We start from the raw sequence: 27725 nt of genomic DNA, 5'->3' as shown, positions 1-27725 counted from the left end.
AGAAATGTCCCATCAAGGCTTTGATAGTACCAACTCATACAGCAGGGGTAAAGATTTGGATCATTATGTCTGAATTACAGCTGCTTTACTCTCAATCCCATTGTCTGAACAAGAAAGTCAAGATTCCCAGGAACAGTTTATTGATTGTTTTCCAATTTGCAGTCAGTAAAAAATTCAGTATGCTGGTCCTTCATAATCAGCCCAATATCAATAGTTTGCAAAACCACAAACCGGACAAAGCCTGACATAATGTGCTCTAGCACATTATGTCTACAATTCAGTTATGTTTGACCAGTGAGAACATTTTCATATATTTATCACCAATGATTAAAATTTGACATTAGGTTTAAATCAATTTTGCAATCTGGTTTAATCTTGCACAAACTAATCCAGACAAGTTATTGATTCAATTGCTAAATGTAGCTGAACTAACTATATGAACTGGGGATTTCATAGTGAAACATGATTGTTTTATCCTATCAAATTGAAGGGAACCTATAAAATAAACAATTTAGTTTTTTAATTAATTTCATTAGGTTTGCAACAAATACATAGAGTGAGATTCAGTGTATTTCCTATAAATCCGTTTATACCCACCAGTCACAACAGTGACCAAGAAATTAATTTCACTTTCAAAGACTCCAAAAAGCTTACTGATTAAATTTTCACTTAATATTCAGCAATTATTGAAAGTTAAGAGTGTTTTGATAATACTGATGCGGTATTACATGTTTAAAGTAAATCATCACATGACCAGAGCTGTTTATATCTTGGTTACACCCCTTGCAAGAGGAAGACTGCTACAAACCTCCCAAAGAAGAGGCTAGCAATGTCTGTTTGAATAAACATACAACCATGATTTTTGGTGCACATCATCTTTAAAGTGGCTATAGTTATGATATACACCTTTGCATTAGCAAAACTTGGTTTGGTGTGTGAACAGGATGTGTAAGCATGTTGACAGTCACAATACTGGCCGGTGGGACAATACATTTGACATAGGTACGCTTATTTAAACACATACCATATTCTTCCAATTCCAAACTTCTTCTTTTTCAAGATTAATTTTGATTGTGGTTCTTGATTTGTTAGAAAGTTAATAATACAAGTTAATAATACAATAACTACAATAATGTAGTTATGAGAAAGATAAAATCCTTAATGGTAGTGGTGGCTTAGACATGGACTATAAGGGGAAGATAGGCCATGTCTGATTTTGAATGCATATCAGTTCATGGGAAAAGAGGATGATCTAACTCTTCACCAGTCATGTGGCACTCTGTTACCACCTGCAAAGTTTATGATGAAGGGACAACTGCCTCTTTGATGTACCTTTTAAAACTAAAGAGGTTCCAGATGAGGGTATGACACAAGAAGAGAAACCGCTGGTCCACTAGAAAGACAACAATATTTTCACAGTTAAAATATACACAGAGACTGATGTCAAATAGATCAATAAGTCAAGGTCTGCACATGAGAAGTGCAGACCCTCATGACCTAAATCCCTCAAGTTACAGAATCATGATCAAGTCCAAGAAGTGGTGGTGGCCCATCTCAAAAGTGTACTTGTAAACAGGATGACTGTAGCTTAGGTTGGAGTTTATCTTGTAACTGGTGGGTTGCCTGCTGGGACCCCCATTTTGTTTGTGTCAGTCACTGTGGCTTTGATCACGAGGACAATGCCTCTTGATCAAGGCATGATCATGCCTGCCGGTGGGAGTCACAGGACCCGGTGGTATGACTGCCTCACTGCCGTCAAACTGTGCCAGGGACGCTGTAGCTACAATATAGTAGCTTACTACTATCACTGTGTAAATGTTTGTGAATGGGTGAATAGATGTGGTGAAAAGCACTTTCAGGTCATTTGGACTTGATAAAGGACTATATAATTACAGGCAATTTACCTTTTAGATATTATTTTACAAATGTGTCACAGGAGGGATGACCGATTTTTTGACCTTCTCATGAGTTGTGGCTTATTATCTTATGCAAAGGTTTGGCACAAAGTCAGTAGGTCATGAAAATAGATCTCAAATTGACACTTCTCTTCAAGATGTGACCAAGAGACTTACTGGTCAGTCAATGCAAGAATCGTTTCCAGAGATATTATTTTTGCACCGTCCATTGCATGGGAGAAATTCAAGGCTTTATTGTAGATTGAGTGCTTCAAGAAAGATCATGGAAAGTAAGGAGTTGATGAAATAACCAAAAATTGAGGAATACAAAAGTCACCATAATCTCTAACCCCTAACCCCAAATGGTGAGACGGAGCCATACAACTGGCCTTTGATTCCAGGCCTTAGGGTCCGGTATCCTGTAACTTCCAGGTGTGTCCCTGGTCCAACACACCTGAATTAAATGGATGACCTCCTCAGTATGCAGTCCAGTACCACAGAGTCCTGCAAAGTGTCCGATCATAAAACACACTTTTTCATATATTTATCCACAATTTCTAAAATTATTTTTCCTTCATGAGTTCAAAGGGCTATCAATGACATCTGATTTTAATATTTTTATGTCTGGGAAAATTTTCATTTTAAATGGATTAAGAAATTACAAACTGAATGATGTAATCAATACACAAATCTAGACTAAATTGTGGAAATTAGCACAATCAACTAACTGATGCTAGTTCGCAGACATACCAAAGTTCATATTGAAAGCAAAATTTTGTTGTAATGGTTCAAGATTATACCTGATTCAGATAAATTTTTATAAATTTGCCTCTTAAGTACTGAAATTGATTGAATGTGCCATATTTAGGTAAAAAATAAGTTATTTTTCCAGAATCTGTCAGCAAGCATTTAGGTCCTTGAAGACCACACCAGGATAGGATGATGCAAACACCAAAGCTTTAGCATAAGCCCCACTTCCTAAAGCTGTAGTGTTGGTCAAACACTGGATTTTTGACCAACTCATTGTCTTACCAGTGTACCACGATATTGGTATCAAAAACAGGTATTTTCTCAACCTCCAAAAATAAATGCAGCCAGAAAAAATACCCTACCAACCCCATTCTTAATTAGGTTTAATAGCAGTTTAATAATAGTTTAATGAGGTTTAATAGCAGTCTGGCTTATATTGGGGTTTGGTACAAATCAAACCTCGATATAAGCCAGGGCGTTGAGTTCTCAAGATAAGAGAAATTCGTCTGGCAACAGCAATGTTCTTGTTGGTGTAAAAATGAACAAAGCCGCTTCACAGGTGGTCATTTAGAGAAGCTGAACCAACTTAATCCTCACAGAGCATCTGAGCTTAAATTGAAAACGAATCTCATCAAATTCTGAAAAGACCATGGGAGTCTTATCAAAATGTCATGGCATGTTTTTTTGGGCTCAGTTTAATGTTTAAAAAGTAGCAGCAGCAGACAGCAGAGCGGCATTAGTGACATGTATGAAGGAGTGAAATGACACTGCAGCTCTCTGAACAAACTGTGACCCCGGCTGAATGCCAAGAGTCTGAGCTCAGAGCACACAATGTTCAGAGGGCAGAAATCTCTGACTCACTGCAAGTTGTTGATTTGATTAAAAGACTCACACTGGAAATGGTAAAATTCTGTTAAGATTCTGTAACCACGTGAAGACATAGAGACAGGTTGGTCAATTAGATCGGGTGAGAACCCGCTATCACCCACTTGTAGATGACTTTGTGAATTATGCTTGATGCTGTGAAGCGGGGAAAGCTGACTTTTAACTAACAGATATGTCCCATCAAGGCTTTGATAGTACAAAGTCTTGATGGGATAAGACTTTGTCCCATCAAGGGACAAAGCCTTGATGGGACAGGGTAGAGATAGATGAAAGTGTGAAAAAGTTGTGAAATGTCTTGCAATGAAAGTAATAAAAGTCACCAGATGAAAGAATTCATGTGTGAATTAGGGGAAAATAAGGAAACTACAGAAATAAAAGGTTTTGAAAATTAATTGGATTAAGTTCCTTCAACAAAAAGAGCTAATGCAAAAGACAGTGGAAAAAAAAGCAGAGCTAAGGTGGAAGTGAAAGGGGATGAGTGTCAACAATGATGTGGGGTAATAGATAATAGAACCAGGAGTTATGTACGATTTGGAGACGGTGGTGCCAACTAAAAGGTCATCTGAGATGTTTAGATGGTGATCAGAGAGGATCAAAATGGACAGGACCAGAAATGAGTATTTAAGCAAATGCTGAAGACTGTAAACACAAAGTAAGGTTGTGTTTAAGCAAGACTGCTGCCTGGAAAATGCCGGTATTTTCAGATATCGAGTAAGAAGAAGTTCCATGTTTAGACAGTGCCACCATGACAGCTTGGGTCAGCTCCAGTTGTTATGCTGTGCCTCTCGGTGGCGAAGGTATTTTAGCATGTGGTCAAACATTTCCTTAGTGTTTGCCTCATTGTGAACAGTAATCTGTCCCCTTCTCCTATGAACAAAATGCTCATCTAACACATATACTCCTTATCAGAAACTGTTTGAAACTATATTGAAATTTTATTCGAATTCCATTTTTAAAAATTGGGCAAAAATTTGTCGCTATCAGCTACTATAAATAAAAAAAAGACAACACAATTTCACAATTATGGTGTTTCCATTAAGTAAAAACAAAATTAAAGTCATATTTAAAGAATTTTGTTGATGCCATAATTTGCTAAAAAAAAAAAGTACCATTGTCCTCTAACATCATCCTGTGTTCATCTTTGTCTTTTTCACCCTTTGGTAACATCCAGTTGTTGATCACATGACTTGTGTGATGCAAAAAACAGCAATTTGTTTGTAGTTTTGATACAACTGTGAAATATCCTGGCACAAAAACGTTTTATCAAAGAACTTTGTTTCCATTGTGTAAATTTATTTTTGTCATTAAAATTTGCACAACTATATGGTCAAATTTTCATCATGGAAACTCCTATGAACTGGCTTATCAAACTGTCAGTAGAATCACAGCTTGATTGGGAACTATTGATGGGGCTTATAACTAATGTGCTAAATGTACAAAGATTATTAAAATAAGATGAAATATCTTAAACATGTAAATTTGACAAAAAAAAAAAAGGTCATATCCTTTCCTACAGCACACTCTTTGTTCACATATTGTGACCTGCAGTATGTAAACAAACCCTGGGTTATCAAATGGACTGATGGTAGAAGCATGTCGTGCTCAGCTGTGTCCATGTTCAGAGCTACTGGGCAGGTCAAAGTGGTAGCAGTGAAATTAAGTGAGAAGAACTTCATCAAAGTCTCCAACTGGGCTGCGTAATTAGAAGGGCGTGTGAAAGCCCACATTTGGCTAGCTGAATGTTGATGATGGAGCGGCAGCTCAGCAGTGAAACAAACACACCATCGCTGTCAGAGCACATCAGCCACTGCATCACTGGGCCAAATCATGAGGCTGATCTCAGTCGACAGCGGGGTGAGTCAAACTTTGAACAGCTTCATGATGCCTGCAACATATATTTTTGTAGCTAAAGCTGCCAGTCAAGGTTAGTTAGATTATCTGGCAAGAAAAATGCCTTCGATGTTCTTGTGAAGAATAATGGAATGCCATTTACCTCTCTTCTCATTAAAAAACAAAAAGAGCATTTTTTTTTTGTACACCACAGAAATTGTGATCTGGACTTGTGGAATTAATTTAAATTCATAGAAACCACAAACAAACAAAATGTGCCTCTTAAAAATGTTAACATGTGAAACATTGATGTTCTTTGCTTTGATGTGACATATTTAATAACACAGTCTACCTTTAGCAACTACTGTGACATTTCATTTTACTAATAACTTAAATAATTATTCAGGGTGCTTTGCAAAAGGTGTTGTATTTTTTATTTTTGGGAACAAACTGTTCTTTTAAGATTTCCCTTGCATAAATAAATGGTGTTTCAAGATTTCTCTCTTTTTGGAAACTGCAACCAAAAACATTCCTCCTAAAATGACATTTTCATGTGGATGCAAGATTAAATGTTAAAAACGGTTTCACTGACAGACCCGTCCACCAGGTCATGTCAGTATGTCACCCCATTGTTGGCAAATTGCCAACATTCTTACTATATTTAGCAACATTTGAGGCCAAAATTGGAATTGGCTGTAATCAGCAAAATGTGATTGATGCACGAAAAGAATAATTGTTCACTTCATTAATCTATTACCTCTTGAGCAAAATCTAAGTTTACTTCTTTGAATTTGAGACCTGACAGCAAAGAGGAAAGTAAGATATCTCTTTTTTTATGTCAAAGCTGCAATTAAATAAGTGTAAATTCTTGAGGCATTGTGGCACCATACTCACTTGATTCTAATGTATTTAATCCCTTGCGTACCCAGGAGGTTGAGTTTTCAGTAAGATTAAGAAGCAATCCAGAACTTGATTCAATTTCTGTAACATAATATGATTACAGGGAATGTGAGCCTATATGGTGTAGTGTTGTATTACTGATGCTCTTTGAGGTTCATCAGAGGGAAATCAGATAAGACAAAGCAAAAGTCAACAAACGTGTCATTAATCCCATAAAGAAAACAACTTAGACATGGTTTTGTTCTGCAACAAAAACATGTCTAAGTTTTTCTATGACATCCTGAGCACAGAATAAAAACTAGGGAGCATGGGAGGCAGACTGATCTGGTTTTGGGGATTTTTTTTGTCTAATTTCAAAATATAAACACCAAAATTCACCCTGAATTTTATACAGATAAAATGATGGATGGATAGACAGACAGGTAGCTAAATGAATGCAGTGATGTGCACAGATAGGCACTAGGTGGTGCTGTACTATTGCACCTGCCCTTTTTTCTGCTGAAAAAAATGCCCTTCTGAAAGTTTGTTCTTTTTTATTCACAGTTTATAGATCAAGGTAGCAAAAAGTCTATTTTTTTTAGGTAGTTACTAATTTGGTTTGGATTTGAAAGTAACAGATGTTCAATATTACCAATACTATTAATATCTATTAAAAAGTTATGTTGTGAAGGATGCAACTTTTCTCTGTATATAATAAAAAAAAATGTTTTTCACAAGAGTGATTTAAATTTTAAAATATATATAATTTTTGGTTTGACATTACACTGCATTATAATAGGAAGGAAACTCGATATCACTGTCTTTAGCTTTCCAGAATTTTTATGTCATAGTTTCATAGATTTGTACTGTTGATTTTATTCAATTATTTCACTGTGTGAAAGTGGGACATGCAGAGAAAGTTGTATTTTACATTTCTGTGTGAAAAAATGTGATCAGAATATTTTAAATATCAATATTCATGTTGGTGAGCAAATGCTTGTATTATAAAGATGTATTGTTCAATTAAGCTGTAGAATATTCACTGGTAAAATATCTTCAATCAAAATATGTTTAATTGAAGATATTTTTACTTTTTATTTAGCACTGAGATAGAAATGATCAGAAGATCAGAAGATCATTTCTATCTCAGTAACCATGAGAGATTTAAAGGATATTTAAATCTATGCGTATATTTCCATGCGTAAAATAGATTGAAATGTACTTTGAACTTCATTCTAATGTTGAGCTTCGACATCCGTAACAAAACAATTATAAATACATCACAATTCTAGATGTCAAAACTATCTAAGTCAAATGTGATTCTCAAAGCAGCTGAAATCCTTCAACCTCAAGCATCTCATCAACCAAAGTTTTGCAAATACTGAAGGCCATCTTTTGAACAGAACAAAAAGCAGCAGCTTATATTCTCTAACGGTACCGATAGAATATGAGGACACTAAATTTGAAATTCCTATTAAAGTTATTTAGTGTATAAAGTCAATAAATTGTTTTTTCTTTCTTTCAGGACATAAAACAATTGTGTAAGAAGAAAGTTAAAATGGTCATTTTACTCATCTTTACATGTCAAACTATTAGCATTGTCTGAGCGCCTTGGGTCTCCACTGACTCTACAGGAGGATGACGCATTTTACAAAGTAATGCTGCAATTAAACCAATGACTGCAAAGCAGCTGACATGTAACCATTGTGGACTCTTAAGGGTCAGGGGCCCCAGGGACATCTTCTGAAAGGTTGCACTGTAAATAACAACCTAATAATCTAAAACAAAATGACTCAGACGGGAGTTCAGAGCATCACCGAATCAGCAGTCAGCAGTGAGAAGAGTTGATGAGCGTAGCAGACAATAGAGAAACGACAGAATCAGACAGTCAGCCAATAGGCCTGTCTATTAATTATTATTTCTAACTTTTCATCATCAGCAGAGATGACCACATTAAAAATAACATGAACAGCAACAATTAGAGTGGGCAAAAAAATTATAAACATACAGCCAGACTGCAATGGAGTTGTTTAGATCAAGTGTGGCCATTTTACTGATTTTCTGTGGCCCCCAATAACAGTTAAAAAATTTGTTCCATCCAGTACAGGGGCACAATGTAATCATGGTAAAATTACTAATGACATGATATCCTTACAATGTAAAATGCTAAGTCCAACACAAAGTGCTGGTCTTTTTATAACCAAGTTCTTATTATAATTAGAACCAAGTTTATCCAGAGACTTTTACTGAAAAAAAAACTTTGCTGCACACAAGGCAGCTTCTATTCAAGTTATTAAACTTGGCTAAATAAAGCTAACAGTTTTGAAACAAAGTGACCCAAATCTTGTTCTTATAACAGAAAATAAATGTGTTTAACAGAGCTCAAATGAAACTGAAAACTACAGAAGTTTTGGATCCACAACGAAAAATGTCCAGTTAGTAAAAAAAAAAAAAAAAAAGTGATTGTGGATCCAAAGTGTTTTAACCTGTACAGGATGTAGTTGTGACCACATCCTGCTGAATAGTGAGGCTTTGTGCTCTCTACTCTCCAGTGTTTCACACTATTTGGTAAAAGCATCTCAGCAGGCTGTGCTGGAACAGCAGGAGTTGCATAAGAAAATACACACTCCGGTTTTTCATCATATTCCAGCAACAGAATGTGACACATGGCAGTGCCTGAGCGTTTGTCCCTTCATTAATCTCAGTATAGTTTTCTCACTCTAAGTCAGTGCTACTTTCTTATTTCCTCCTCCTCTCCTGAACTTCCATCTGTGACGGCGGGCTCTTGGCAGGGACACTCCAGCTCTGACACCCACATCATCAAAGCTTCGTCTTCCTGAAGCAGCCAAGTGAGGGAAAAACACATGCATAAGCTGTGTGAGACTGACAGGACTGATGGAGGATCTCTGCGCTCCTGCTCAAACGCTAGCAAAGATGAAAAACAAAAACAAGTGTTCAGGCTAAGTTCTTCCTCTTGGTGCCGTCGCCTGGCACCTCACCATCTCATTCCCCTGCTGTTGCATGGCTGAACTAAGTGGGAATGGCGGTTTTCTCTTAGCATAACAGATTCAGTTAAAAGCGATAGTAGAGCTGCATTTGACAGGGCATATGGAGAGATATACTTCTAAAATTATGATAAAAGATATTGAGTTAAATTAATTGGACCTCCACTTTTTAGTACAAACATGTAAATAAGATTTCACATTTTATGTGAATGTGTAAAAGAGTTTTAGTGTTTTGGCTAAAACTATTTGCAATTGTTAAATGCACATGGAAACAATCATTGTGTTTCCATTACAAATGTGTGCAAAACTCTGTCGATATTCAGCTAATGGTGTTTGCAAAATAATAAACTCAGTTAAAAACAACTCTTGATTAGGGTTGTTCCTGCAATAAGTTATTAAAAAACATGCCTAGCCATTATTCTCCAAATTTTTTCACCAAAAAGTTTGATTTATTAAAAATTTGATGTGTTTCCATTAAGCAAATTTATATTCAAAATGTCTAATTGAACAGAACAGTATAGGTGGAAATTCCCACAATATCGCTTGCCAATAAATGTTTGAATGGAGGAAGAATGATGCATTTCAATCTGGAGAGACTCAGATATAGAAAGAAAGCGATTAGAAAAGTTTATTGACATGCATGAATTAAAGTCTTCAGCGGTCGGGCCCCGGCTGAGGACATCGAGCTGTGATTTGTGATAAGCTCGGATGAGCATTCCTGATGCTGATAGGAATGTCATCCTCCGGGGCCCGATACCGGTGGTGAAGGTCGGTGAACAAACTGTGCCTGGAGAGCCAGGAGACTGGAGATGGAGAAGCGGTGGAGGTGGGGTGAGCGCAGCTGCAAAGCAGAAAACGCCTTGGATGGACGTCCTTATCAACTGGGGCATGGTCGGTGATTGGCCATGACATGGCTTGGTCCTGCGTTGATAGGTCCTCGGCGATGAGCGGGACGCACCAATTGGATGATGCAGGTGAGGCTAAAGAGTCTTCCAGTTTGAATTTCTGCCAAGGCTTCATTTGTCTAGAAATGTCAACGTTTCCAAAGCCATCATAATCTGGGTTTTCCTAAAATGTCTAAAGGAATAATAATGTTATCATGTGATCTTAAAAAATAAAACTGTCTCTCTCCCTATTCTGACATTTATCAAATAGAAATTATGTGGAAGAACATTGACTTTTTATACAGTCAATAAAAATATCTGTTTCTTTACTGTACCTTTTTTAAACTCTGTTTTTTTATTAAAGTTCAAGAACAAAATGTACCATAGGAAAAAGGAAAAACAGAGAGAGGAGGCGAACACAGAAAGGAGAAGGAAATTTGTCTTTCTCCAGGTTCATCGATTGAGAAGTGGAAAGATGTATTAATTAAGGAAAGTACAACATCATGTATCTATAAAGAAACACGAAGTGAAGAAATCCAAGGACAGAACTATAAACTTGCAACTATAAAATCCTGTTTCCATCCTTCAAAGAGTACAAAGAAAGGAGAGAAAAAGTTGTCAAGGTAATGGAAACAGAGAGGTGTAGATCTCATCCTTTTTCTTTCCATTATCTTTTTTGTTCCTGTTTTTACTGTGGAAGATAGATCCCTCTGTTCTTAATATCTACAGAAATATTGCGGCTGACACTGAAGAAAACACACAACATTTGAAGCTTGTCAAAGCTTCCTGTCAAGCTTGTTCCAAGCATTAATTTGTGCATTATAGGCTGAGTTTGAAAGAGTATGAATGAAATAAACAGTTAGATAGAAAACCTTTTACCATTTGCAATAATAAACTCAACCTTGTAAAACCAGGATTGAATTGAAATATGTGCTATTAATGTCTATTAATTGGCTGAATCCGCTGCACTGAATTATCCGTATATTTATGTATAGAAATATAATGTTTCTGCATTACAGTGCCTTGATATGACACCTGCATGACAGTAAAATGTTAAACAGAATGAGAAACAATAGGTCAGTGATTCTCAAACTTCTTAATTTACAGTGAACAGTGAAGATTACTGACTTCAAGCATATCTTCACTCTTGGAAATGTGAGCTTTATTTTTGACACTTGTCATTTGGGGGAAACGGGAAAGGAGAAAAGAAAATCAGCAGGAATCCAAGGTTGTGGATGTGGCAGTGAGGCGTAACAAACTCCCATTCTGACCGCAGCGATGCTCAGACCTTCCCCGGAGCTTCCAGCCCAGGACGCCGTACACATTTCAGGGGTGTATAATGTGTGACAGAGCTGTCACAGGTATCAAGACTGTCTGTGACAAATCCATAGAGTGTGGCAAGGTGTGTGGGGACGATGGGCAGGACAAAGATGAGGGACCGGAAAGGAGACTGACAGATTGTCCGGGTGGAGGACAGCTGGGAGATGGCAATATGTGTTTTTTCATACATATTTCTCAACACCACTGAGTAATGGTGCATTTGAGGAGTGAAAGTAAACACAGAGTACATGGAAATCTGCAGAGCAACATGTGGAATAACACACAAACACTATAACCCAAAACACACATCACTGCTTGGGCTCAATCTGGGTCACAAGGCATTAAATCCCCTTGTTCATCAGCTGCTCTTACACACACCCCCACCAACACACACTGCAAACCACAACCATCACCTCACCACACACCATCTGTCCTCCAGAATCCTGGCTATTAAATCCACCAGGGTCTAACCGGACTAACCCCCACAGAGCTGCCAGACGCACGTGAACCAGCCGGCTGACAACGCTACAGCTCCTGCTAACATGACGTGTCCAAACAGACTTCAGACACAGATATTTCCTGTTACATTCATATTCAGAGCCCCATTCAGAACTTCATATCCACTCATCCTGGGATGGAATGCAATGATTATCCTGGATCTCTTTCCATGTTGAAATAAGTAAATAGGATGCAACTGCAATCATTGTCAAAAACAAGATTAAAGGCACAAGGAAAAAATATTTTTTCTTCTTACAGATTTCTTCTGTTTTTACGGAAGCCCCGAGAGGACATGGGGATTTTTTTTTCTTTTGCGTTCCTCACAAAACTTTTGCGTCCCCTTGCAATACTGTACTGATCAGTTATGTGGCACAATTGAATATTATAAGTCTTTCTTACGTTGGCCTCCTGTACTTTCTGCTTTAAAACAAGGGTATGTGAGGTTTTTCCATGAATGTTAATCCCTCTTTGTGAAATGTATGAACAGTTACAGTATTCAATTATGCTGCATAACTGATCAGTAGAGTATTGCAAGGGAACACAAAAGAAAAAAATGTCCCCATGTTCCTCAGGGGGCTCCATATGTTCTAACTTTTCTCTCACACTTTAATGTTTCAAATCATCAAACAAGTTATGTTATCATAGGAGTATTACTAAAGTGAATACAAACAAAAGTTTTCAATGATAACTTCATTCTCACCCCACTTTGATGTTTCACCATTTTATTGTTCTTATGCTTCAATCATGGACAACAAATTTATACAGTTTAGAAGACAAAATTACAAAAAACATCCTTCAATGTCAAAATAACAATGAATTTCTTCTAAATATCCATTTGTCCATCTCTTATCTTCCATCTCCTGTGGAGGAAATTCCAGGCCAACAGAGCCTCTCAGCTTCTTCAGACTAGCCAGCAGCCTGCTGGAACTATAGTATTAAAATTTGATGGAAAATTCTAGTTTGGGTTGTTGTTAAGCCATAATTATCAAAATTGCCAGGCATAAAATCTTTAATAGATCATCTTGAGTGTATGAATGTCAAATTTTGTGTTTTTTATTACTAAAAGAAATACATTTTTTGATATTCTAAATTATTGATTTAAAATTGTAAATTTCAACTTTCCAGAGTTCATTAACAGACAAAAGAGTTTTAGCATGAAAGGCAGGTGTTGCATTTTTACTCTCGCTTTGAAAAAATAAACAAATAAAGGAAAGGACACATCAGATTTCTGCAAAAATGAATAAAATCTAAAAGATCAGGAAACAGGTTGTTCAACAGTGTGCTTCATGGATCCATGTAAATGGCGCCTCGGAGCTGTTTTTCTGTCTCCTCAACAGATCTGGGGCCAAAAAGTTAATACCAGGCATGAAGTGTTCCAGATCCAAAGGCTTCATGGGAACTAAAGGTGGACAAATTCCAAGTAGTAAACAATCAACACTAACATCAGACTGAACTCTTGGGGCATCGATGAGCTGTTGACACTTTGTCTTCTCACTGCGTTCCGTCACCTCGGCAAAAGTTGCCAAGTCACACGGAGTGAGTGTGCCAAAGAAACAGAAAACATCAATGAGATTGTGGTTCTGAGATTCTCATGCAAAGGAAATCAAAATATTAGCATCTGCTGTTAGAAAATATGCGTGTTTTTCTTAACCTTCTAAAATAGGTTAAGAAACACTAAGAATATATATTTTTTTAGGTTATTAGAATTAACAATTATTTTCTGTTTGCTCAACAACACAATAAACTAATAACTACACAAACACAAACCATCACACACATGATGAAAATATGTATTTCCATTGCAGTTTTGCAAAATACACTAATATTGATATGGCCTGAAAACCAACTTTTCTTAGTTCAAAAAATTTCAATCAAAAAAGTATATATATATATATTTTTTTTTTAATTGACATGTTTCCCAACTTGTGCAATTTCACAATCAAATTTTCATCTGATGTCATACAAGGAGACAAAATGTTTGAGCTTCAAGATACATAAACAGGTGTGTCTGAATTTAGCTATGAAATTTAAAATGTATTAAAATAATCATATGGACTTTACCAAACTCTGCAGTAATCTTAAACACCTGAATTTGACAAGTTTGAGGACATTCTACCACTCTACTCTATTTATTGCATTTAGCAAATTGCTATAATGTTGGTAATCCTACCTGATCGAAAACAGGAAAAAGTTTCTCTCCTTCTCTTTTCATAGAACGTGAAGAAATATAAGGTTTTACCTGGAAGTGGAGATAAGTGTCACAAGTGCTTCTCCATAGAAGTGAAGGCACTTTTGCAAAGTGTAGAGAAGAACATGTGATGGAGATGTAAGACTTTACCTTGCATGTGAGAGGAAGCTCATACTGATGCACATTCGTTAAAATTCACACGAGGTAATTAGGAGAGAAGCAGCAGGCGCCGCCTCCACACTTGTGTCTCCAGAACATCAAAGCAGCATTGGCCCACTTGGTGGTCGGCCATCTCACTCTTTTCTTTCTGTGCCCTCAAGTTGTTAAGCGACATTACTCTTTAATCAGCTCAGCATCTGGGGAGTATTCTGCCCCACAGATATCATGCAAATCAGCACAGTTTTTCTTTGTTGGTGGCTGTGTGCATGCTGGTGGTCTTCTGATGGAACGCTCCATTGTCGCATAAAGTTGGATTTCTGCAGGTTTGAATCAAAGCAGCTTAACATTTCCTGCATTCTCACAAGAAGAAGAAAAAAGAACCTCTTAACTGTGAGTGACTTTCAGTAAAAGCCTGGATGTTTGTGGGTTTCCACATGGATAGGGATCGTTTTTCTTTTTTTTCTTTTCTTGACTCATGAGGTGTCTAGGGATGTTCATTCAGGTCACTGAACATGTGTGGTTTTGGTTGGAGTTTCTCAGAAACTCTTGGAAGCTGGTGTCTATGGCTTCTGGCAAGGATTCCCTTAAATAACTGTAACCTCCACTGCTAATGTGTATAAACTTGAAATCTGCGGACATCAGCTCATGTAGAGTACGCTGCTGGCACAGAGATAAAATCAGAAATTTTTCCTTTAAGCTGAAAGTTGGTGTCAGCTTCAGAGCAGTCACTTGTATTGATGGAGTTCATTGGAAAGGAAAACCTTGCCATGTCCTTTGTTATATTCCTGTTTTGTTACATCCACGAAGGCGCAACATATTTGAGGACACAGGCAAAAATGAGGATTCAAAAAGTTATTTTATTTGAAAACTCTCTTGACCATTTCTTTTGGTTCTGCTTCTATAGATTTTCCTGTGGCGGAAAAGAGAGAATTAAATCCTCAGTTCCCCAAGTCCCAAACAAAAAGAAACCAAGAATTCCAAAATACGAACAGGAAGTCGGACCTGGTGAGCCGATCAAAAAGAACAAAACGGTACAGCATGGGGCCAACCCTGTACAGGGCCGTCGAGGCCCCTGCTAGTACCAGAATACCGAAAAAAGAATCTACTGCAAAGAAGTAAATCGAAAACAGGACAATCAGTCCCACCAAGCCAAACTCACAACGAAAACAAAACAGGAAACAAAGCAGGCTGGAGACGTCAGCTGTGACTAGAGACATGCACACCGCGTCAGAATGCATCCTCGGTGATGGTTGGTGGTGGTCATCGCCCTTTACCTGGCACAACCCAGCCTATTTATAGGCGGTCCAACAGCAACAAATTAACAGGACCAAATCACAAAAAAGGAATTATCCAGACTCCAAAGTATTAAACAAAAAAAAATCATTCAACTAAAGTCAACACAAAACAATCCAGGAAAAATAAATAAACACAAATTTATGTGCCCAAGGTACATAACATGTTTATTTAAATGCCGCTTTAATTTTTGTGGAAATTGTCCCATCTCTATCATTCAAAAGCAGAAATATTCTCCCTTAAAGATTGTCCTTAAAAGTTCATCCACCAATTTACTGTGAAAAAAGAACACTGAAGCCTTTGCCCATTAACCTGAAGTGATCCTTTTTCATTCCTGACTGACCTTTGACCTCCAGAAATGGCCAGTGTCCCAACAGGTCTAGTGAACTGATAGAACTGAAAGCTCGGTTAGATAGCAGTGATTGTTTTTCTCCTACAACTTGGCTGCAGAATAAAAGCCTTCCTGTCTGCTACAGCAGCTCAAATCCCCGGCCCACGTTGGAATGGAACTGGGCACAAAAAGTAAAGCAAAAAATCAGCAGTTAGATCTCACCAGTCCATTTGGTGGAGAGGAAACTCAAGATTCTTTATTTCCAGGACCAGTCAGTGTTTTTACAATCTGACATAATCAAATCTCAATCAGCTCTCTGAATTTTTAAGCACCAATTTGAAAACTATAAAACACAGAAATTATTGTTTAATTCAATTCATGCCAACTTATTGAATTTGACTAATGTTTACATTTTAATGCCCTCTCTCTTTTTTATGATTCTTTATTCCTTTGTTTCTTTGCTCAAATAAACTGTAATACAATATGGCCGAGAAGCTTTCTTCTGTCAGACATTTCTTTTTATTCAATTAGCATATTTCACCTGAAGTCATCCATTCAAACTGCTAGGACTGAGTTTTCTTTGGTCAAAATCAGAAAAAAGATGTCTTATCCATACAGTGTGTTTATTCTTTTAAAACTAACAATTTTAACTGAGAAGCATATTTGCTGTCTTTTGTCTCAGTTTTCCGTTACAGTTATCTTCATTTCATAACATGCCAGCAACAGCTCCAGTAGGAAAATCATTATAAAACCAGAAAATAGGCTAACAAAGCTGCGCTTTGTAAATAACAATGTTTTAAAGTATTTCTTCTCCTGGTTGCCTAGGTTCAGTTGCTGATAATAATCCCCCCGCAGCTGCCTTGCAGAGGAAAATACATCTTTATTCATGCAGCTCTCATTTCCATAGTTCTTCCATCCTAATGCAGAACAGAACAGCTTGCAGATAAGAAAAGTAATATTGTCTGACAGCAGCTTTTGCCATTTTGCGGGAATAAAGATGTGCTGGCTTTGATGTACTGTCTGCAGGAACTGAATAAAGGTGTATCAAGCTTTTGTGCACATAACTTCCTCTTCAGCCTTGACAAAGAGCAAGTGTGATTAAACATAGCTCAGTGGCTGCTGTAGAGTCACACCTTTGAGTCACACGGCTCTGTGACGTCTTAAGCTGTCTGGATGAATGTTGTTTCAAACAGAATAATGGAGCAGAGAACTGTTTCTGCTGTTCTTCATTAACCACATATAGAGTCTTATCACTGTTCATTCAAAGGCGATTTCATTTTATGTCCAACAAATAGAAAACAAAGCCATTTAGAACTGTTGGACTTGTTCACATTTTGTCAACCAGTGGCGGCATCATGTTGATCATGTGACTTGTTTGATAAAAAAAAAGTGCTTCTATCACTGTTTTGTGAAATAAACAAAAAAAAATCCTAAAAGTTTATACTAGATTTTTTTTTTAAATTGTCATGTTTCCATTTACCAAATTTATTTTCAAAATGTGTGAGAATTTATTATATGGTCAATGGAAACATAAGTACAATACCCCTACTTTACAATTATAGTGGCTGAGTTTTTGTAATATAGATACAAAGTAATAAAGACCCATCCATAAAATTAGAACACTATTGAAAAGCCCATTTACTTTAGAAACTTTAGTTAAACACATTCTATAGCTTTACTATACATATGAAAGTTTGAACGCCTTTATTTCTGTTAATTATGATTTTCCACTTACAACTAATGAAAATTAGAGTGAAGGGCTGAGCGCAGTGAGTTTGGTTCAGTTTGAGTTTCCACCTCTATGCAGCCAGGCTACAGCAGCTTTTTATCTCTAGGTTAATGGATGAGAATGAGTGGAGTTTTCAAAAAGCTCTGAACTGGACTACAAGCTGCTGGTTACAGAAACTGACTTATGGACCTCAGGGAGACATTAGAGATAAATTAATTCTACAGGATGACTCTAACTACTCAATCAATGAACCCACCAGAATAAAATAATCACCCGGCTGACACATGACTGTCAGATAAGAGAATAATGTGAGTTCAATAGCTTTCACTATCTTTCAAAGATGTTATTTTATTCTTCTATGACTTTTTATGATCCTTCAAACCAAATGAGCTTTCATCTCTCCAAACAGGATATATTTTTAAAAAAAAACTTAATTTGCACCATCCATCTATTTAAAGATATTCTATTTGCAGTGGCGTTCACTCTGGGAAAAGCAAATCACACTCATCTAACACGTTCATGTATAAGCCTGGAAAGGTTAGAGGCGAGCGGAGAGGCTGCTGGTCCTGCAGCCGCCAAAGAGGCTGGATTCTTCATAGCATTAGGTTCCTTAACCAAACCCAAAAAATACATGAATGAAAATCAAACACATCCAACTTTCATCACAGGTTCATCATTCTGAGAAATTCGTTTAAAAAGCAAACATTACAATTCGGCATCAACTTGAAAATGTTTTATTCAAACCATCTATTTATTGTTTGTTGTTTTTCACAGAAAGATTCACTTTTTAACTTTATGCATTGCAGTAAGCGTTTAGAGTTCTGCTCTGTGAATCGTGCCAGTTTGGACCGACAGAGGCATCCATCTCCTTTCAGGAAATCTGGGCTTGCTTCTAGCCTCTCAAATCCCCGCAGTACATCTGTTGCATTGTGCAGCTAGCAGTCTGTGTGCAGCAGACTATCATTTCCTCAGCTAACAATGACTTTGTTGCAAACTGGCCATGCTTACTCCGCCTTCTAGCCATTTCAGACAACAACATTGGGAGAAAATACACGACTTCAACATGAATATCAACACAGGCTGCGTTCTGTATTGAATCACAATAGCGGTGAGCAGGAGGCTGTGACAATGCTGACCTTTAAAAGCCAGGTTTGATTCTAAATATGTATGCTTGATACATATATTACACTTCTCTGTAGCCTAAAGTAAGGCACTGCCAGCACTGCAGTCTGGTTACATCCCAACAGAAGCACAGCAGGAAGTCAAATCTTTGCACATTTCAGTTTTATGACAATTTGTTGTGTAACTTCAATATAATTCTACAAATGGTAACTCACAAGAACAAAATGAAAGTAGCAATAAGAAGCATTAAAACCAATAGTCAGGGTCATATTCTTTCTAATTATGTTTTTTTTTTATTTTTAAATTTGATCATTTCAATTTCTTCTTCTTGACAATAGTGCTCCATTAAAGAGGTAATATTCTGAGTTTCCAGGTGCTTTATACCATTTTATATCACATTTATATATAACAAGTAAATATGTTACAACCTTACCACCTGCTTTGTTTGCTTAGTTGAAATAATAAAAACCATTAAAAGCCTTTCAGCACATTTGATGCTGCTGCTTTTTCTGATCTTAAAACAATCTACTATTCATTGCATAGTTTCTGCTCAGATATGAATTGTCAGCTGAGAGACCTTGTACTGCAGAGTTTACCATAGCATTACTCAAATCAAACTGTGGAAACATTTAAAAGGCATGGACCTGTCAGTGATTCTGTTTCCTCAAAAGTTTGTGGACATATCAACTTTTTGTCATTTTGAAGTTGCAGGGCTGTAAGGGGAAAACTTATCCTAAAGGAATAAAAGTGATTAGCTGTGAATATTTTCTGGAGCCATCGTACACTGATGACAGATATTTTGACTTCTCCGTCTTCCAGAGTGCTCACTTTATGTCACAATAGCAAACGAGATGTTATGTTTCTATTGGCAACACCAAAATCCCAAACTCATCTTGGACAAATTCTGACTTTTGAAACAATTGCAATATCACTGAGATTTCAGAGCTGCAGAAATATAATATTTATGGAAAAAAGATTTATAGCTCCAGCAAACTTTAAAATTAGTCCAGGCTTTTAGAATAATTACTATAAGCCTCTTTTTCATAGGATAATCCAAATAATCGGCAGGACAGCGTTAACTAATGAAGAATGAAGCAGGGAGCATCTTTACACCAACATAGATACCGGAACATTCCCCCTTTCTGGCATATTCTCATTCTCTTCATGTTGAATGTAGAAGATATCTCAGGTGACAAATTTTAGTTTATTCTCAGAATTTATTTTTGTCATTTGAACTGAGAAATTTAAAGTAAGCAACAACCTGCGAATATCAAGTATTCACTGACATCTGCAGATACTTGAGATCCCTAAAAATACATATCACTGAATAATAATAATAATAATAATAATATTTTAACAGTTCACATACATATTATAAGTTAACATACATAAATATGTGGAGAAAGAACTACCAGAGAAGCCTTTAGCTAAAGGCTGTAGACTTTAGCTAAAGGAGGCTAAAGTCTACAGCCTCCTTTAGCTATTGGGGTTCAGCCAATCTGTGGGAAGAAGAATGCATGCAGCTCTTTAATTGGCTGCTTTGCAAATGCCAGTCAATAGTGTCAAGCTGCACTGCATGGCAGAATTGTTTGTTTTTCCAATATTTCAGATATGTGCAATATAAGAAAACTGAGAATACTAAAGTATTAAATTGTGACTGTAAAATTCCCATTCCTGGAACTGAAAAGCTTCATCAAAGCAGTTTTGATGATTAGTCTTTTTGGAAGTTGGTTAACCTTTATTGCAGCTGCATGAAAAGGAATAATAAATAACTTCTGATTATTAATTGGTCTGTTTTCTGGCAACTCTCCACTTATTTTTACTGCTGCTAATGATTGGTTTGGGTCATTACTGAATTGAGTTGGTTGTGCTGGTATTTGCAGACATAAGTGTTTCTGAAATATGAAAACAAGCTTCGTTGTGCAGAGTAATGAATTGTGTTTGCATCACTCTCAAAGAGTGTGATGAAGACTCTTCGGTCGACCTTTGGTAGATCGTTTGGTTTTTCTTCTTTTATACTCAGGTACACACACTGCCTAACAAACTATCCCCTTTGTATTCATAAGGAATGGAGGATTTCTGGTCCTACTGAGCAAAGGTGAACTGTGTGTTTGAAGAACTCTATTTTAAGAATACTTTCCCAGCTAATGAGCAGGTGTGTATCTGGACTGGGTTTTGGTTTGTGTTTTAGCCAGAAGCAATTTAAGAAACAACGTAAAAGTAATGGTATGGCATGCTGTGGTGGCCTTTAGCTGTGAACCCTCCAACCATTTCCTGTCTGACAGCAAATTAGAACTGACTTCACTTTTAATACAACACAGCAGTGAGTGCAGAACGAGAAAAAAATGACTGAATAAAACAGATTTTCACAAAAACACATGCTTTGTTGTTGCTTTTTTTCACGCTTCTATCCATTGTTTAGGCATTTAGGAAGTTTCAACGGTTAGGAAGAATACAGATTATTGAAAATATTTTTTTCTGGCTCTGAGTCAATGTAGCAAGAGAGAATCAGCTGTGCTTCGCAGCAGTTAACAACGTGTTGTTGCACAAAGTTACAATTAACTTTTCACAGTCTTCATGGGGGCTGGAACAACACTGTTCCATAATTATATGATGTGTCAACTAGATATTAAGGTAATTAGATTTTTGCCTTTTCAGCTTTAAAGTGTATCAAATGCATACAATGACTGGAGTACATTTTACTTTTTTATGATTTGCCTGTGAAAGTTAACATTTTTTTCTAGGACTGTCAATGTCAACATGTGATTAATCTAAAAAAATGAGTGAGTTAATATTACACAATGCAGAATAATCACATCACCTATTTTGACCTAGAAGCATTGTGTGGTCAGCAATGCAGAGCCACAAACGCAAGAGAAAAGATGAGACTGCTGCATTCAGCAGCAAATTTCACTTTAAAAGAAACAAGCCATAAACTTTTGGATAAAATCAATATAGCATGTATTTACTGAAATTATGAATCTTCAGTAAATACGACCGGTTTATAATTAACATTTTGTTTGAAACAAAATGACTTCTTCAAATGATAAAAGCCTGGAAAACTGAGATGTTTTCTATCACATTTTTAAAAAATGTGCATTTTTATATTTCAAGTTTCCAAAGGTAAGCATAGTGATTAATTGTGATTAATCATAGTGATGGAGTGTGATTAATCTGATTAAATTTTTTAATCGATTGACAGCACTAATGTTTTCTCACATGATTGATGTTAATGTTTTGTACTGCTATTAAATCCATATTTCAGTGCATCTTTTGACAAAGTCCACCTTATGTCCGAGTCCTCATTCTCTGCAAGGACAGCCGGCTGAAGGAGGCCGTCACCAATCGGATATGCCTTCCCTGCAGAGGGTCATAGATGACAGTGTTTCAAGATAAAGATAGAGAAATGCTGTGTGACTCTGGCCAGTGGTCAGTTATTCAGTCCAGCTGTGAGTCAGACCATGAGGCGATGTCTTCTGACGTGACACCGAAAGGCAGAGGGCTGCAGCTGCAGCTCACATTGTGCCGCCAGAAAGATTGAGAAGGAGAAAAAAAAAAGACCCAGCAGAACACACATTTTGTCTTGGCCAGAAACATGACGAGGGCACAGGGAGGAGGGCGCACACAGTCATCTGTCGCTTTGGCAAAATAGTCATTTGCATGACAAATGTTGCGCTGTGTGTGTTTTAGTCAATGTGTCCTGCTGTGTCGGTGCTAATCAGCAGCGCCTTTTCGACTCTGCCTCTTTCCTCTGTCTTTTATGGAGATGTTTTGATAAATTCAGGGTTTTTCTAGACATGAAAATAAAAAAAAGTGTTTAAAAATGTTTCCTTTTTCTCTAAATGGGCTCACAGTAAAGAACATGTTTGCTGCCTATGGAATTCAGTTTGTTGTTGTCAAAGTCTTGAATTAGGACAAAGTATGCCATTATTTGAATGTCGGAGAGCCAAAATTAAGTGATGTCATTGATTAGTAGGGGGAAAACAACAAGGGTCCATTCACACAGGTTGTGGATTTCTAGAAATGTTCATACAAAAACACTAATAACGGCCCACTCCTGTTTTTACTCCCCCAGACCTGTAAGTGGCGCTAAGCACTGAGTATGGGGTATGAAGCCTCCACACGAGACTAACAGCAGGCGACAGGAGAAGAAGAATGACAACAGTCCGAGTGGACTTTTCCGTCTGGATGTCAATAAAGTTGAGTTTCTCTGTTCAATATTAGATAATAAAAATAATAAACTATTTATTGGTAAATTTTGAGCAGTTGCATGATATCTAACCTTGTTTTGTGTGACCTTTGTTTTAAATGAGACAATTACACTCAGGGATCACAGACGAAAAACAGCTTTTTGGACAATTCTGGCATTAATATTTACAGAAATATTAATGTCATCCCTGCCAGATAAATTAAAAATATTTAAAACTTCAACTGCAAAACAAGCATATGATATGCCATTGTTTGTATTTAGCATGGTGTGTTGATAGATTCAAACAAATCAATTGTAAAGTGGGATGTTAACGGCTCCCTCAGTTTCGTGTTAGCTCACACGAAACTGAGGTCCAAAGGGCCAATATAGTGTCAGATAGGAGATGTGACTTTATTTCCTTCTCTCTATATAGCTGTCAAGAGTGTATTTGAAAGATTATTTTAATGTAATAGAATTTTTAAACCCATACTCTTATTTTTCTTATTTCATAAATTAAAATCATAAATTAAGACACTGAAATGCCTTGGAACCATTCTGACATCAATCTTTTACTATGCAGTTAGATTTAAATAGGCTGACTCAAAAGCATGAAGATGGGCAGAAAACATTTGAGATTTAATGCCAATTTGAAAACAAATGACATAATATTTAACACTTTTGGAGGCGTTTAAAAAATCTCCCAGATGTTTTTTTCACATTACTGCCACAACTTTTAATGGATTGTATTGTGATTTTATGAGAAACAAAAACATAAAGCAGTGCATAATTTGATATTAACAAATTATGTTAATATAATTTAAAATTGTGAACTTTAAATTACTTTGCAGTTAAATTACTTAGAGTTAAAGTGACTTGTAAAGATTTTTTGTTGCACTGCATTTTATCTTGGGGTAATTTTATAACATTTATAAAATCACACCACTCTTATCTGATTTCAATTTCAACAAAACATGTTAAAAACCAATAAATCAAGTTCATTCCATTTCCCATTCATACAGTACATGGTTTTGATCTGTGTGATCACAAAAACATGCAGAAACAGACCATATGTTTCACAAACAGATGCTCTATTAGTGCAGTTTAGAAAAAGAGTAAGATCAGTGTTTGCCCAGCTTTGTATGAAACATGCAAGCTTCTTAGTGTTCTAGGAAAAATCAACCAAAAACAAATAAACACAAACTTTATGTCTGATTTAGAAAGTTGTCTAATAAAAAAGTTAAAAAAACTAAAAACAAAAAATAAATCCGTTAAAGTAAAAAAGCAAGTGAACCAAAATAACACTGGTTACTTCCTGAAGACCATCTCTCTATGATCAAATGCAAACTCTTTTCACAGATCTGCTACTTCAGTGCAATATGACCTGAGGGCAACCCATGCAAGACCTGACTGTCTCTCTCTTAAAATTGCCAGTCACAACAGCTTAGATGCTATTGTTTTTACCTAGTGAATCTGTCTGCCTGTGTTTGTCTGATACAGGAAGATGCTTCCCCAGACTACCTCTGAAGCAGGTTTAGCTTTAAAAACACCCTCGGCTGATGTTGACACATCTCTCTTCATAACACATTTCGTAAACATGAGAATGCCAAAGACCCTCAACTTCACTGTGGGGCTGTATACTAACAGACCAGCAAAAAGAAAGTAAAAAACTTGGATTGCAAATGTTCTGTTTTTGGTCTCAGAAAATATTTACCTAATATTAGAGATCAACGAGCATCTTGAAGGCCAGGTCCACAACAGACAAGAAGACATGGAGCAGCTTCAAGTGGAGTTAGGGTGTTTCAGATCAGGGTGAGTCCGGTGGACTTGGTTAGATTGGGAACCAAAACTGAAACATTTGCTTCATTTTCAGCTGGTGTGGTTTTCTTTCACACTGCACTGTAAAACAAACCAAACCCTTTGAAAAGCCTGTTCCCAGCTCAGGGGGGAGAATCTGTTAACAAGTAATTACTACATTACTCTTTATCTTATGGAAATTTGGCAAGTCTAAATACTTTGTAAGAACGCATCAACTTAAGAACTGAATGCACTATCATCTAATATCCCAGTAAATATTAATGAACGATGTGGTTATGTAACACAGTTGAGAAGGGTACAATATGTTTTAGGTAGATGGGCCAATAGGTTCGGCTGTCGGAGCACGATGGGTGTTTAAATGACACACATACACAGTTGAGTGAATTTAAAAAACAATTAGCTTTAGTAACATGAATCATAAACTCACAAGTGGACAAGACATACAATTAAGAAAATAAAATTACACACAATAAAATACATGAAATAAAAACAACAATACTTGGCCAAGTGCTAAATATCAAATTTAAATCTATTGGGTGCACCCTGGTAGTTTGCGCTCTAATCTCTTTTAGATGACAAATGAATCAAATTAAATCCTAGTTCAGGTCTCACTCAACATGGGAGGAAATCCAGATCTTTCTAAGTCCAGGTGGGAAGGCTCACCATCAAAGTCTGTAGAGGAATCCACTCCAGGAACAATCCAGGAGAAGAGAAGAAAAAGCAAAAAAACAAAAACACAACAAAAAAAAAAAAAACCTGATCTGTCAACAGACAAGACCAGCAGAAACATAGAATTATTATTAAACCATTCTAGCTTATTATGTTTCATAACTGTTCGAAAAATCCTTTTCCAAGAACAATAATAAAACATTACATTTTACACAAACTCAGCAAAGGTTCACATTTTAATAACTAAGTAGGTCAAATAAAGATCATTATTTGACAACAAGATAAAAGAACAAAAACCAAATGAAAGCTACAAAATATGCTCACCGATCTCAGTGCAGCACGTTCAAAACAACTAGACAGGGACTCTCATTCCAGACACGGAGGGCACTAGACAGTGTAAAATGCATATTTTTTAAGTTTTAACTAAAAAATATAAGTAAAATAAAAATACATTATTATATAGGCTTTACCTTCAGTTGAACTGAAAACAACTGCCAATCAACTGCCAGAAAGTGCAACAGTTCCAACTGATCTTAGTGGTTCTAACAGCAGAAAAACTGAAGTTCAGTTTTCTGAAACTTATCACTCTTTCTAACTTATAAGTTGGATTTAAACAATAACTATTTACAAAAAAAATTCCTTCAAAGTCAATAAATGATATTAGAAAGAAACCAAAAGACTCTCACTCTGGCTCAGCTGTCTGATCAGGGTCGGATCTCCCGCTCACAATCAACGCTGCCAACACGAGAAAGAAGGTGGAACCTCTGTGGCATTCCGCTCTCTGATTGGTCTAAACATTCATGGGAATCAAACTTCCCATTGGCCAGGCAGACCACCCCGCCTACCCAATCTCTATTTCCCAAAAGGCTATCCCCACTTTATGTGGGTTACACCTAGAACATGACACCATGTGAAGAAGTTTTCTAAGTATGAATGCAGTACATTTCCTGTAGTGTAGTAGCAGAATTGTGTCATTGGCTCCACCACAGATTCTGTATGTGATCTAAAGGAAAAGGGTAGAAATGATGCAACCACTGACGACCATCTGGCTCCATGTGTGAGGTCAAAGTGGAGAAGGCCAAAGAGTGTCCCATGATTTCCTGCAGTCGTCCCGCTCACTGCCAGTGCTGACACAGTTACAAGCTGCTTGTTCTACAGAACTCAATTGTCCTTAATGTGAGATGCCCGCTTTAGTCCGATGTCATGCTGTTCACAAGTTTAGCGTGCCAGCCCTCGTTGAAAGCTACGACCACCCCAGCAGCAGTGGGAGACGTCCATTTGAATCATCTGAATCATAGCAACAGCCACACATTTTTATTGGGTCAGGAAACTGCTGTGTTTGCTGATGTTCATAAGAACTTTCTTAAGCTGAGGAGCCATCCAGCTCATTTTGTTTATGCTGGATCCATCAGTTCAGCTGAGGAAGAAGACTGCTAACAGGATGACTTTGGACACATCCAGAACACTGACTGTCAACTTTTTTCTTGACTCAAGCTACTTCTGACAAAAGCAGATTGCAAGTTTCTAGCTCTTCTAGTCCTTATTTCCTACTTACTTGGAGAAATAACTTGTATTTGACAGCATGCTTAACCACAGTCAGGCTTCAAAACTCAGGAAAACCTCAAAAGAGACACACAAGCAGTGATTCAAATACAGATCTGTGCAAAAGTTTGTCTATATCCTGCTACTGTTGAAAAACCAGAGTCTTTTGTTGATTGTTGAACAGAAATTGAATTTAAAAAACACATAAATACACTTGTTCACATGATAAGTCATTAAAAGTCATGGCAGCGATTTATATAAACAGTCTCATGAGACATATTCATTATTCAGCCAATGACACAACTTTTACGAACACTGAGAGCTCTGAAAACAAAAGCGCACCATCATCCTTCTGCTATTTCCTGTTTTCTTCTTCGACGTTTTCACCAGAAATAATATCCAGCTGTTAATTTTGTGTGATGTGAAAAACGTGTTTCCATTGCAGTTTAGTGAAATACATGTATTTCAATGTGGCTGACAAACCACCTTATCCTTGCTCAAAAACATTATTTTTAAAAAAAAAAGTTTCTTCAAACTTGGCTTTTTCCCATTAAGCAAATTTATTTTTGCAATTTCAAATTGCGCAATTCTGTGGTTAATGGAGACACAGCTATGCGAGTCGATAGGTTTTCTGGTTCTTCCCCATTGGTGAAGGTCTGAATTTGAGCGGGCCACTTCACTTTTTTCCTTCAGCTTGAAAGCAAGGTTAGGGGCCCATATGTACCTTTGTGTTGTCTTGCAG

The 27725-nt window shown here is 36.9% G+C and overlaps 1 protein-coding gene and 1 long non-coding RNA gene across 2 annotated transcripts in view; both read right to left on the bottom strand.

The window, feature by feature from the left end:
- nlgn4xa (neuroligin 4 X-linked a) overlaps positions 1 to 27725 on the bottom strand; it is a 97175-nt gene that overhangs the window by 23210 nt on the left and 46240 nt on the right. The window lies entirely within an intron of this gene.
- LOC129378744 (uncharacterized) lies at positions 25530 to 26364 on the bottom strand. Its single transcript, XR_008608092.1, has 3 exons — positions 26128 to 26364; positions 25912 to 25983; positions 25530 to 25828 (listed from the first exon to the last, which is right to left on the bottom strand). It is a non-coding gene; the product is annotated as an uncharacterized LOC129378744 (long non-coding RNA).

The sequence above is a fragment of the Poeciliopsis prolifica genome, unplaced genomic scaffold, assembly GCF_027474105.1.
Source record: "Poeciliopsis prolifica strain line A6 unplaced genomic scaffold, Auburn_PproV2 SCAFFOLD053, whole genome shotgun sequence".
Lineage (NCBI taxonomy): Eukaryota > Metazoa > Chordata > Actinopteri > Cyprinodontiformes > Poeciliidae > Poeciliopsis > Poeciliopsis prolifica.
The sequence above is the reverse complement of the archived record's forward strand: the minus strand, read 5'-3'. Positions and strand labels throughout refer to the sequence as shown.